We start from the raw sequence: 13,987 nt of genomic DNA on the forward strand, positions 1-13,987 counted from the left end.
ACTCTAATTTCCTAATCGATGGAAACATTGCCGACGTCATTTAGCATTGCTATAACATACTTTAGGTAACAGCTAGTCATTTCTTGCAGTGTGTATCATTGAACCTAAATGATGTTAGATAAAATAGTAGTATATGTGGATGAATTTCAATTCATTACTTTGTTTACTGGATCAGCTGATAGCAGCGGTATAAAACTCTTTCCAATAAACAGCTATATCATTTGCTAAATAGAACTAATCATTTGCCAATCTATATTCCTTAATAAATTCTATAAGGTTAGACTTTATTCAATTCGATTTATGGATATATGTAATTTATTCTCGTGAGCTGGACGGTTGATGCAACAGTAACCATGGATTCTAGGAAATATTTGGCAGGACTACGCCTTAGATTAATAAGAATTAATATTGCTACACTACTGGTTATTAATATTAGTAAATTATATTTCTTAATACAATATATTTATATTATTGCACTATGGTTTAGTATTTGGCTGTTGGAAATTTCCAACATAACTCCAGGGGAGAGAAAACATGGGTCGCAGTTCATGCATTAGTACTGACGTACATGATGCTCTCCCTCGAGGTTATAAATTCTTTACATGTATGTGAGTTAGTACGTTAGTATGTACGAGTTAGTACGTTACTATGTACATGACGGATGTCCCGTATCTATGGAACAGGTATGACACTAAATCATTATTCTATCATTATGGGAACATCGGTTTGGTAATTAAAGTATTAATCATTATGTCATCTAAGATCAAGGAGACTCCAAATCTTCCGTGAGGTCATTGTCTATGGTCACTGTGACTTGTAACTGTTAAGTTAATAGACAATAACTCATCACTGGAGACTCATTATTACCTCAACCTCAAACGAGGAATTGTCTGCACTTATACAAAATTAAAGTATGGCCCAAATTTGCACTGTGGTGCAGTAGTCATTTTAGGCTACGTCATAGTGTAACTAAGTTTCTAACTTAGCTAAATTTTATTTAATTTTAGAGAACTGAGTATGTTCATTCATTAAGGGGGCATTTGGGTCCAAAAATGCAAAAATGAAAACTCGTTCGATTTCAATCAAACTTTTTTGACAAGTTCTGTATGAAAAGTGTTTCATCTGGTCCAAGTTTCAGCATCGTAGCATAAATAGGAAGGGAGAAAAAAAATATTGAAGTAGTTGTGAAAATTTTGCCAAAATGGTCAAAATCGATTATCAATCTTGAGGTTATCTTGAGATGATTTCAGGGCTTTTTAGTGTCCCCGCGGCCTGGTCCTCGACCAGGCCTCCACCCCCAGGAAGCAGCCCATGACAGCTGACTAACACCCAGGTACTTATTTTACTGCTAGGTAACAGGGGCATAGGGTGAAAGAAACTCTGCCAATTGTTTCTCGCCGGCGCCTGGGATCGAACCCAGGACCACAGGATCACAAGCCCAGCGTGCTGTCCGCTCGGCCGACCGGCTCCCTGTCAATCAAAAGTGTCAACTGAAATCATAGCTATGACTCTTTGCTATCACAATAGCATATATTAAACCAATATTATAATTAGTTTAATTGGAAAAAAATTTTTAAGAAAAAAAAAATATTTTTTTTTTTCAAATTTATTTTTTTTCATTTTTTTCGGGCGATTCGCATCAAACTTACACACCTGACTGTACGTAAGCCTATTTGTAAGGATGTCATTTTTGGAGAAAATTGGTTGATGTCAACCTCAGCCACGGATTTTAGAACCTTAGACTTATTCATTTCTTTTTTTTTTCAATTGACACAAACGTTTACAAAACTGATTCATTTTTTATTAAATTTACATGAAACTTACACAGTATATGTGGAGGGCACGTCTCTACATTTGCGTGTTTTCATTTTTCTCTAAGTTCATTTATTGATTTTATAATAGCAATAAACATGCCATATTTGCATAATTTTTAGGGGGAACTTTGAACATATGTATTAGGAAAACTAAAGATATTTTGGAAATTCTAAAACACACAATCCTTTATTATATGCTAATGTGTCAGAAAAGTGTCACAGAATAATTATGTCTGAAACGTGTGTTCTGAAGTGTAGACTTGAAAATGTGTAAAAACCGTTGAAAAAAAAAATCTCCCTTTCTATTTACGCTGCAGTACTGAAACTTGGGACAATTTCGGCACATTTCATATACAACTAGTCAAATAATATTGGTTGACATTGAACAACTTTTCCAACACCAACCTAATGCCTCCATTAAAATCAAGTATGACTTGGAGACGACAGTGAGGCCAGTGGCTTGGTCATTGTGACTTGTAGTTAATTAGGTTACAACTCACAGGCTTGTCACTGACTCAATAATTCATCCTCAAATTTAAATAAGGGTATTATTTTTCATTTATCATCATTAAACATCATCATTTCATTTAAATCAGTCTCTATTTTATAGTTAGCTAAATTTCTTTCATGAGTACAAACTCAGCTGGTACTCTGCAGAACCTAACTAATTTCCTAAACCTACCTAAGTAGAGAGTTTAATTTCCCTAAACATACCTAAGTAGAGGGTTTAATATCCCTAAACCTACCTAAATTGAGGGTTTTTACTCTAAACCAACCTAAGTAGAGGGTTTAATATCCCTAAACCTACCTAAGTAGAGGGTTAATGGTAATTGTGACAACTTACTATTTCTTTGGTAGAGTCACCCTAGCTGAATTGTGAGCAGTTAAGCTGCTCGATGTGAATATGTTAAGCTGCAGTGCTATAGCCCTCTTGAGGCATAACGAAGCATATAGCTTAAAGAGTCTCGTTGTAAGCAGTAGTGCCTGCTCAGTTTATGTGTATTAGGCTACAGTGCTATAACCCTCTTAAGGCATAATGAAGCACATAGCTTAAAAGATTTAATTAGCAGTCACATTAATGTGACTCATCATGAGCAGTATAATCAGCTGGGTTTATATGGTTAAGTTAGTGCTATAACTCTCTTGAGGTATAACTAAGCACATAATAACTTAAAGGGTTTATATGTGAGCAATAGAGCCTGCTCACTTTAAGCATGGTAAGTTACAATCCCATAACCCTTTAGAGGTATAACTGAGTGAGTAGTAACTTAAAAGGTTTAATTTTAATTTATTATGTTATAGGGAAACTTAAGGTTGCTGGAAAGGATTTAACTCATTGTTACTACAACCAATCTTTCTTGGAAGGTATTTCGTAACGGATTATCCCAACCTAGATATTTCGCGGTTTATAGTTCTCTGTTGCATATTCACTTTCAGACTTGCAAGTTTTCAATTTTGCTTGTGCTGCTTCTTCAAAAACGTTTCTAAGGTTGCTTAAGGGCTGAAGCGAGAAAGAAGAAGTAGCCCCAAACAAAACTGATGCATCACTGTAAGTGGAAATTTCTTTAAGTGGATTACTAAAATCCAAGTTCAGAGAAACTTCATTTGAAATGCGGTCGCCTGTGAAGACTAATCTAAGGTTTTCTTGGCTGACCTTAGGCGCCAATTTAAATGCAGTCTTCCTTTGAAGACTAATCTAAGGGTTTTCTTGGCTGACCTTAGGTACCAATTCATATAATGCGATCTTCTTTTGAAGACTAATCTAAGATTTTCTTGGCTGACCTTTGGTGACAATTTATATTTATGCTGTCTTCCTTTGAAGACTAATCTAAGGTTTTCTTAGCAGACCTTATAGGTGCCAGGTTATATAAATGCTGTCTCCATTGGAAGACTAATCTAAGGTTTTCTTGGCAGACCTTTGGCACCAGGTTATTTTGGACCTTTGTCCTGGTGAATTTGAAGGTATGGAAGTTTCTTTATGACTTCATCTTCCCGCAAGATTCCTTGGGTGCTAGATTCTCTAGCTTTATTTTATTTGTTTTACATAGAGGACTGAGTGTGGTCAATTATACCATCGAGAAGAGTTCTGGTTCAGCAGTGGGGTCAGTGGCGTGGTCGCTGTGACTTGCACTGGTTTAGGCTGCTGACCACTGATTATCTGCCGAGACTCATAGAAAAATTTTGGCTAACATTAATTGTATCTACCAGACTCAATCTAGTTTTATTTAGTCAGCTGTTTTCTCCTTTATGCTTGTTGCAGGAAGATTATTTTCAGCTGATGGTTTAATTTCTATTAACATCGATTGTTAGCAGGCATAGGCTTCTTAAGATTTAAACTGTACCTGTAAGCAGATAGCCCCCTGCTGATCTGAGCAGATTCATGTCCTGTTGTTTGGTTTGTCCAGTAATAAACTGGTAGTAGTAGTCTCCTCCTACTAGTAGATTTACATCAGTAAGGCAGTCAGACGTTAGCTTGCTGGGCCGGACATAAGTACCTAAGCGTACAAGTGGCTGGACTACTGTGTATTCTTGGGGTCCTCTATTTATCATGAGCCCTGACAGGTTTAATTTTACCTGTGTTACTGGATTTAGTTTAAGTGTCACTGCCACTTTCTGTGTGATAAAGGTTTTCTGGGAACCTTGATCGAATAGGTCACGAATGACGATCTTGGCCCCTTTGTTCTTAACTAGGAGTCGGGCAGTGGGCACTGTTGCCTTAACTTGAGATGTGGGCGATTGTAAATTGTAATTTTCTCGCACCTTGCAGTACTATACTTGTGTGTTATTTCTATCTCATCCTGGGGTTTAACTACTTTGATTTAACATATTTGCACAATGCAGCATGATGCTGGCCCCTTCAACACCTATTGCATGTGTTCAGTAGAATCTCACAGCTGTTTGCATAATGCGGTTTGAGACACCTGGTACATCTGTGTAGCTGCTTCAGTCATCTGACTTGGGTGTCTCGGTTAGGATAACTTGTTCAGTTATATACAGAATGTTCTTGATGGTAAAACAGACATAATCCTCAGCCTACAGCATGTTTAAGGTCACAGGTTTAGGTAAAATAGTAACTAACGGGTCTGAGGGTTTGCTGCTTGCATGCACTTACTTTGACTGCTTTGTTGTTTCTTCCACCTTGTTGTGGAAGTGTTTGGTTGTTGTTTCTTGGAAGTACTTGTTGTACTCTTGCGGGCACTTATGGTACTCATAGGTCTTACTAATAAATCAGTGTTGGACCTGTTAGCATTAGATTGATTACTAGTACCCTTATTACCAAATGACTGTGTCCTTTAGGAGGTTCAGTTAAAGAATTTGCTGTGGGTACTGTTTCTGTAGATTTAGTGTAGGCTTTAAGTGCCTGGTTTGCTTGTCCTTTATTCACGACTGTATGCAAACCTTCAATGATATCCTGCATGGTCAGGATGGTGTTATTTTGATATTAATATAATTCATTTAGCACCTCGCTGGACAATTTTCTTTGGATGACAATTTTAGTCAACAACTCAGTAGTGATTTGATCCACTTCACTGATGAATGATTTTAACAATGACTCGAGTTTTAAACTAAAGGCTTGCAAGGAGTCATCTTATTGATCTGGTTGAGTTAGGTCCAGTAACTGGTGCACGAGATTTATGACAACCTTCTCTTCATCAGCACTTTCTCTAGAGAGCTGGATGGTTTGATTAATATTATCATGTTCAGCATTACCTCTAGGAGGCTGGTTTGAGTGATTAGGACTGCCACTATTTTGGTAGTGGTAGTCACAATCGACTTGAGAATGGTCCAGGACGTACCGAAACGTCGTCGTCCCTTCACCTTCTAGTGTGTGGTCTGGTCAACATACCACTATTTTGGTTTAGAATTTCTCGTTTAGCATCAGCCTTTAATTCAGCTTCATCTGCAGCTTCACTTACTTCAGTTGCAGCTTCACTTACTTCCTCATGTTCACCTTGGAGGCTTAATAGTTCAGTAGCCACATGTATTGAATTCTCAGAATCCATAGAAAATGTGGATAAATTTTATGAAAACTGTTCAGATTCTGTTAATGTATCATTAGGTGAAACTGTATTAGATAAGACTGTAGAGACTGAAGGTTTAACAAAAATTATTGAGCCAGTGTAAAACTTAATTAGAGGAGTATCCTCATATTAATTCTGCTCATTTATTTTATCTGGTGAGCTGGGTGCTTGCCTTGGTGTGGGTATACTATAAAAGTGTTCCAGCCCAGCAGGAATATTTCCTGTTGAAAGCACCTTGTAATAGTGATTTAACTTGGCGTGAATTTCGTCTTCATAGTTGGCGAGGTCAGATTCGATTAGATCTATTTCATCTGGGTCAGTGTTACTGACATGGAGCTCGTATCTATAAGACTCGATCATTCCTTTTACATGTTCAAATTTTTGGCTAACCACTTTTGTGGAGATTCATAGCTTCATGATTTCAACTGGATCCAATTCTATCCACCTGTAACATTTGTTGAGTAACCTTGTCAAGTTACTTTTAAGGCCTCTCAAAATTCTTTCAGTTTTTTTTCTGGTGTAGCCATGTTATCTATGAGATTATTGCTCACCCTGTTTTGTGTCTCGACTCGCGTACTAATCGGTTTGCCTTATACCTACCTAAAATTACTGATAAGGAATGAAAGATAAAGGGTTTGGGAATTAGGACAGTTCCCTTGATAGTAGACGATGAATGTGTTGATAATGGGAGCACAATTTAAATTTTTAAAAATTTTGCCCTGAGGGGCGAGTTTATTGGGCAGCACCACTCATCTTGTGAATGGATACACCGCATGTGTACATGCTACATATAGCAGCATGTACAACACTCCCCAAATAGGAAGAAAACCCGCTTGGTTGTTCATCCTGTCACTTGTACCCAGACACAGCTGGGACTTGCTTAACTGTCTCAAGTAAACAGCTCCTCAAACAAGAACATTAATATCTGTCAACCCTTAAAAGCTTACGATATCTTGCGGGTGCAAAATGGGGGATCTTTTAAGAATAGTATCAATATTTGACAAATAGTGTTTTCCTAACTCAAACAATGTGGGGTTCATTAAGTTCAATTGGGGTTCTATCTTTTAAGAATAGTATCAATATTTGACAAATAGTGTTTTCCTAACTCAAACAATGTGGGGTTCATTATTCTACACATATTTCTAATGTATCTCAAGTGTTCACCTTCACGTACATAGTGGTGAAGGCGGTGTCTGTCACTCTCATTGCAGATTCTGCAACTTCACTGATCAACTGTTGTTTCTATTACGAATCTCCATGGATATTTGTATCCAAGACGGATTCTCGCTATTACTGATTCTCTCCCGCTTCCTCCTCCTCTTCGTCCATAGTGATTGGGATTGCCAGTTGCACCCATATTGTACCATCGCACAGATTCACTGGTTTGTGCTTCTATCCTTCTTTCCTCAGTTACCATGTCACGGTGATGTTGCCTGACAATACCTCTAATTTGTAGAAGAACCTTGGATACGAAGTATTCAATATGGTCTCCTTCAGCGCCATCAGCAGCCAGCACGTCTGCTCGTTCATTCTCACATATTCCAACATGGGAAGGGATCCACAGAAACTTGATGATTCTTCCCTGATTGGTAAGTACTCTTACAGCTCTCATAATTTCAGCGACTATTGGGAGATTTTCTGCCCAATTTTTACTTAGGCTTTGCAGTGCTGCTTTTGAATTAGTGCAAATCACTGCACCATTAGTGTTCCGTTCAAAAAACTTTAACGCCATAACAATAGCAGTTAGCTCTGTTTGCGTTGAAGAGGCATAGTTTTCAATATGCGCTTTTTCTTCATTTCTGTGTTGGAAAGCATTATCCTTAATTACCGTGCATGCTGCACCAGCCCTGCCATTGACAGGATTAGATGACCCTTCAGTGTAGATTTGATTTAGTTCATCTCCGGCTTCTTTAAAAATTTGCTCAAGATACTTGTGCCTCATTTCATATGGTATCATGTTGGATTTTTTCGTTGCCATTTCATTGATGATAATCCTGCATGAGTCATCCACCCAGGGAGGTAATCTCTCTACAGGCATGAGCTCACGGGCTTGCTCAAGCAGGTGAAGTTCTTCGAGGTAGCAGACTGATCTGTAATGCCATTTTTTGTTTCTTCTGTTTCCACCTGTAAGTAACACAGAGCTGAGTTTGTTCTTAGCAATATCATTGTAATAGGGATCTCTGGCTATCCTAATTGCAAGCTTAGAACTCAGTTCCTTAATTTTGCTTTTAACACTGGGGAGGGACAACTCCTCTCGTAGATTAGATGTTTTGGCAGTTCTTGGAACTCCAAGAATGATTGTCATGGCTTCCTTTTGAATGCTTTCAAGCCTTTTCATATCACTTTGGGTAGGTGCACAAAACTGGTGCGGTATAGTCTATGACGGAGCGCACATAGGCTGTGTACATCATTTTAAAAACGGCAATAGAGGCTCCATGTCCATTCCAGGTCATAGCTTTCAGTTCCCTGATTCGACTTTTGCATGTTCCTGTGAGTTAATTGGGCACCTCTTTCTTCCCCTTGTTAGAGCCGACAGTGACGCCAAGGTACCGATAGTGGTCAACCCATTTAAGTGCTACACCATTAATTGGTAGCTCATAATTTTCTTCCCTTTTCTGATGAGAGTATGCTTTTGTCTTGTTTGTGGAGGGAGTGAAACCGAGCTCAATACATTTCCTTCCGAGGAGTTCAATGGACTGTTTAATTTTTCCCAAGGTAGGAGCTTGTATTAGAATATCATCTGTATATCCCACTTGTTGTGTTCCTTCCGAGATATCAATATTTGCAATGGCGTTCATAAGTATGTTGAATAGTGTGGGGCTTAAGACTCCCCTTGTGGGGTCCCGAGTTCCATATTCATTGTTCTGGAGACTGCTCCATTGAAGTAGACCTTGGCTTTCCTCCCTGTGAGGTAATCTTCAATCCATTTCATGAGTTTCCCCTTGACACCCATGCATACAAGCTCGTCCAGGATCACAATCCCCTGTGCTTTGTCAAAAGCTCCTTTGATGTCAACAAATAAAGAGTACTTAGCTGTGTCATTAGCCAGGTACTTAACTATACAATTTGCTGTGCTCCAACCTTTAACAAATCCATTGACCCCCTCCCCTAACCTGCCTATTTTGTGCAACAGTCGTTTTAGGATGATCCTTTCAAGCATCTGGCAAGTGCATGACATGAGACTGATAAGTCTGTAATTGCCAGGTTCATTGGGTTTCGGTATGGGGACAATTATTGCATGTTTCCTTTGTGTGGGCAACACTCCACTTAGGAATGATTTGGTCAACAAGTGGAGTAGTAGATTCCCAGACACGTCACACAGTGCATTGAGTATGTCGTAGGTGACGCCATCCTCTCCAGGTGTTGTACCTTTACCCTTTTTCATAGTACCCTTTACTTCCTGGGCTGTGATTGGTTCTCCATACTCGTCATCAGTAGATTATGCTCCTGTTATCCTAATCCTTCTGTCATTATGCCGTAGGAGCTGTTCCCTGCTTACCTCTGCTGGGAGGGAGGAGGATGATGCTGAATCACTGCACTTGTGAATTACTTCTTCAGCCTTACCTTGGGGTTCTTTGTGAGCCCCTTGGGGGTCTTTGTGAGGTTCTGCCCCGCCCCCTCCCCCTTGAGCACAATATTTTCCATAATACTTGTGTACAAGGAAAATTAATGGAGCTAGATTTGCCCCAACGAGGTTGGTTGTATTTTAATGGTGACTGATTTTGGCCTTCTCCACTGACTGTATCCCTTGTTCTCCAGATGCATTTTATCGACCATTTATGTTATTTTAGTACTGATAATTAAGTTGGTACAAGGGAAATGTTTTTTTGATGTTTACCGTCCAGAGATTGTATTAAGAATGATTCCCAAATATTGGGTGGTGAATTTAATGATGACATGTTGCGATGAGGAGCCGGTCGGCCGACCGGACAGCATGCTGGACTTGTGATCCTGTGGTTCTAGGTTCGATCCCAGGCGCCGACGAGAAACGCTGGGCAGAGTTTCTTTCACCCTATGCCCCTGTTACCTAGCAGTAAAATAGGAACCTGGGTGTTAGTCAGCTGTCACGGGCTGCTTCCTGGGGGTGGAGGCCTGGTCGAGGACCGGGCCGCAGGGACACTAAAGCCCCAAAATCATCTCAAGATAGTCTCAAGATGATATCTCCATTTTCTACTGGAGGAAAATTCCACTGTGCCATATCTTCTATGAGTATTTAAAGCACTATTTCTAGGGTTAATTTGTTAATACAAAACAGCAGTAATATTATCTGCATATTGTATTAAATGTTGGTAAATGGTGTTAGTTTTCGGACATAATTCCGGGGTGGGGGAGGAGGGCGAACACGTGTCGAGGTCCAGTACTGAGGACTGACGAACTATGCTAATCCTCCTCAGAAATATTTGATTAATTTGATGTTAGTAATTAATAATCACACATTTGTGTATCAGTTCGTACAGGACGGATGTCCCATACTAGAATTGCAGGGATTGGAAGTCTTTTGACAATATCATTTTCATGCTAACTCTTGTGAGGCTAAATTTCTAGCCTAATTATATTTTGTTTTTCCCAGAGGACTAAATGTGATCCATTACTACAGTCAATTATGATTCTAGAACTGCAGTGGGAACAGTGACATTAGTTGTATTAACTTGGAGCTTGTTCAGGTAACTGGTCACTGATGTATAAACACTGAGGTCCATGGAATACATCTTGATTAAATAATAAATGTATCAAAATCAGTTGTCTGATATATATATTCAGTCATGCTCTTTTGTGCTTATTTGCTAGATTTTATTTGGCTGACAAATCAGGTTTAATTTAGTTAATTGATTCAGGGGATTGAATAGTCAATCAATATAGTCATCCATAAACTGGGAATCTGAATTTAATAATACAGAGGATATAAACTCATTAACTAACCTCTTCGTTTCCAAAATTCAAGCCTTTACAATAATTATTGCCCTCTCCTCACCAAGCAAGTAATTGGCAAAAGTTTAAATAATCCCGGGCTCACTAATGGCATACTTAAAGCAATCGACAAGAAACATGAATATGAAAAAAACTTAGGATTGGCCTAGTTGCAAAGGAAGCAGTTAAGAGGTACTCGTCAGTGCTTACCAGTATAATAAGAAAGGCAAAATTTTCTATTACGAGAATAGATTCAAAGAAGAAAAAGACAACATGAAAAGCATATGGAGAGCCATCTCTAGCATCCTAGGAACTAAATAACATTCACATAACCAGATAAAAATCTCCAAGGATGGTTATACACCTGCAACAGATCTTGAAATGCAACTGAATTTAATAGCTTCTTTTCATCAATTGGTGTTTACCTTGCCCGAAAAATACCACAGACTCAGACACATGTTACCATATATCTTTCAGGCAGCTACCCAAACTCTCTTCTCCTCTCAACGATCAGCCTTACAGATGTTGTATCCGTCTTTCACTCATTAAAAACCAAAGCGGGGAACATTAGTGAAATATCATCCATGAGTGCCACCCATACTCTTGCACCGCCCATAGCTTTGCTGTACAATAAATCTCTAGAGTGTCATACTTTCTTTCCCTGATATCCTTAAAAAAGCAAGAGTAACGCCAGTGCATAAAGGAGGCAATACGGCAGACATAAATAATTACAGACCCATATCAAATCTACCTATATTATCAAAAATATTAGAACAAAATTATTTACAAACAGCTCTACTGCTATCTCGTAAAATTCAATATACTAAGTCCCTGTTAGTTTGGCTTACGCTCCCAAAAAGAGTACCAATGATGTGATTGTTAGTCTGCTTGACTTAATCTACTCAGTCTTTCACAAAAGTGAGTTTCCGATTGGGCTCTTCACTGCCCTGAGAAAGGCTTTTCATACTGTTAACTATAACTACCTCTTACTTAAACTCCACCATTATAGAATCCGAGGTTTTGCCCTGAACTATATCCGATCTTATCTTAGTGACAGACACCAATATGTAGCCATCAATGATATAACCTCTCCCACTCTACCATTAACTGTAGGGGTGCCACAGGGCAGCATCCTAGGACCCTTCCTATTTCTTATATACATCAATAATCTGCCTAATGTCTCTAACATGCTTAAGCATATATTGTTTGCTGATAATACTACCCTCATCTACTCTGACCCCAACCCACTCACATTAAATAATGTTGTAAACAATGAATTAAAAAAAGTTCACTTGTGGATGTCAACCAACAAACTCACACTTAACATAGAAAAGACCTACTACATCTTATTTGGAAGCAAATCAACAAATGCAATTCAGCTTCAGATAGACAATGTTATCATTAGCAATAAAAATGATGGAAAGTTTCTTGGCCTATACTTAGACAAGAGACTCAACTTCAGCACCCACATACAACACATAACAAAAAAGATTTCTAAAACAGTTGGTATACTCTCTAAGATCAGATATTATGTACCCTACTCTGCTCTCCTCTCACTCTATTACGCACTTATCTATCCCTATCTTACTTATGGTAACTGTGCATGGGGCTCAACCTATGCAAACTACCTCAAGCCCATCATCACCCTGCAAAAATTTGTTATCATGACAATAACAAATTCTGCTTTCAGACAACACACAGCTCCCTTGTTTAAATCCCGAAACATGCTAGACATAAATTCCCTCCATACATTCTCTTGTGTCAATTACATTTATAAAACACTTTTCTTAAGTGCAAACCTTGTTCTGAAACTCTTCCTTGACAGATTTTAATAGATCCCTTACTCACCACACAAGACATAAATATCTGTTTGATATCCCCAGAGTCAAACTTAATCTGTGTAAACATTCTATGCAAATAAAGGGACCTAGTCTATGGAACTCACTCCCTAATGAATTGTAAAGCTGTCCAACTTTTGCCTTATTCAAAAATAAAATATAAAAGTACCTTATTTCGTCTTCATAATTTCCTCCCTAGTGCTTTAACTCGCACTGTACCTAGTGCTACCAAACCCCCCTATATATGTACCTGGGCCATATTACTCTACCATTGTAAACTTTGATATCGTCTGATATCATCGTTGTTATATTGAGTGCATATTCTATTGCATTATTCCTTGAAATGATCCTCAAATTGTGCTACAGTGAACCAATGTATAACCCTGATACTTTATCCGTATGTATCCTTATGTACCTAGTAATCCTTGTTCATTGTAGTGTTTTGTTATTATTTTGTATTATTCAAATCTTTGATTTTGTTGACGTGTAAACATTTTTTGTCAATTTTACTGTAATTTTTCTACTTACAATTACCTGTACCTGTACCTGTTAGGTAAAGTTGTAAAGTACCTATAAACATTTGTTGTCAATTCTACTGTATATAATCTACTTAAAATTATCTTTTAGTTTAAGGACTTGCCCGAAACGCTATGCGTGCTAGTGGCTTTACAGGATTGTAAAATCAGCATCATTCCTTGTTCTCTCTTAACCCCCAATATACCTTCTTGTATATCTATATAAATAAAAATGGAAATGTTTGTTTGTGCATAACCGCTAATCTCTGAAAGTTCTTCACTGATTGCTTTGAAATTTTCATGCAACCTTCCATTTGCATCCAAGCAGGTTTTTATATATATATACTATATAAATGTCACGTCTGTGACAGGAAAAAAAACATGGTTTTTCTGAAAAACTGTCTTTTTCATGTGAGGGAAATCTTCGAAACCTCTTTACCGATTACTTTGAAATTTTGACACAACGTTGCATTCGAATAGGCTCGCATTTTTATATATCTACTATATACATGCCTCACCTGTGACAGGAACAAAACATGATCTTTTTTAAAAACAGCGCCATCTGTTGGACGTAAGAGTAACAAATGCTGTAATCTCTGAAAGTTCTTCATCGATTGCTTTGAAACTTTGACACAACGTTGCATTCGAATAGGTGCATCTCTATATATACATACTATATAGATGCCACTCCTGTGACAGGTAAAAACATGCATTTTTGAAAAACAGCATCATCAGTTGCACATAATAGCAACATGCACGCTATACTAAATATGTCATAAATTTCATTTCAATGTTTCCGATTGCATTGATAAATTTTATTTTCAAAGATTTTGATTTATTTTATTTTTTATTGAATAATTTTGTGTGACATTGTGTTAGAATTGAGCTGT

General features: G+C 38.0%; 1 protein-coding gene across 1 annotated transcript in view; it reads right to left on the reverse strand.

Annotated features, from left to right (window-relative positions):
• The window catches only part of LOC123748276 (ionotropic receptor 21a-like), a 460,516-nt gene that overhangs the window by 125,827 nt on the left and 320,702 nt on the right, over positions 1 to 13,987 (reverse strand). The gene's annotated exons all lie outside the window — the stretch shown is intronic.

This window comes from Procambarus clarkii, chromosome 41 (assembly GCF_040958095.1).
Source record: "Procambarus clarkii isolate CNS0578487 chromosome 41, FALCON_Pclarkii_2.0, whole genome shotgun sequence".
NCBI lineage: Eukaryota > Metazoa > Arthropoda > Malacostraca > Decapoda > Cambaridae > Procambarus > Procambarus clarkii.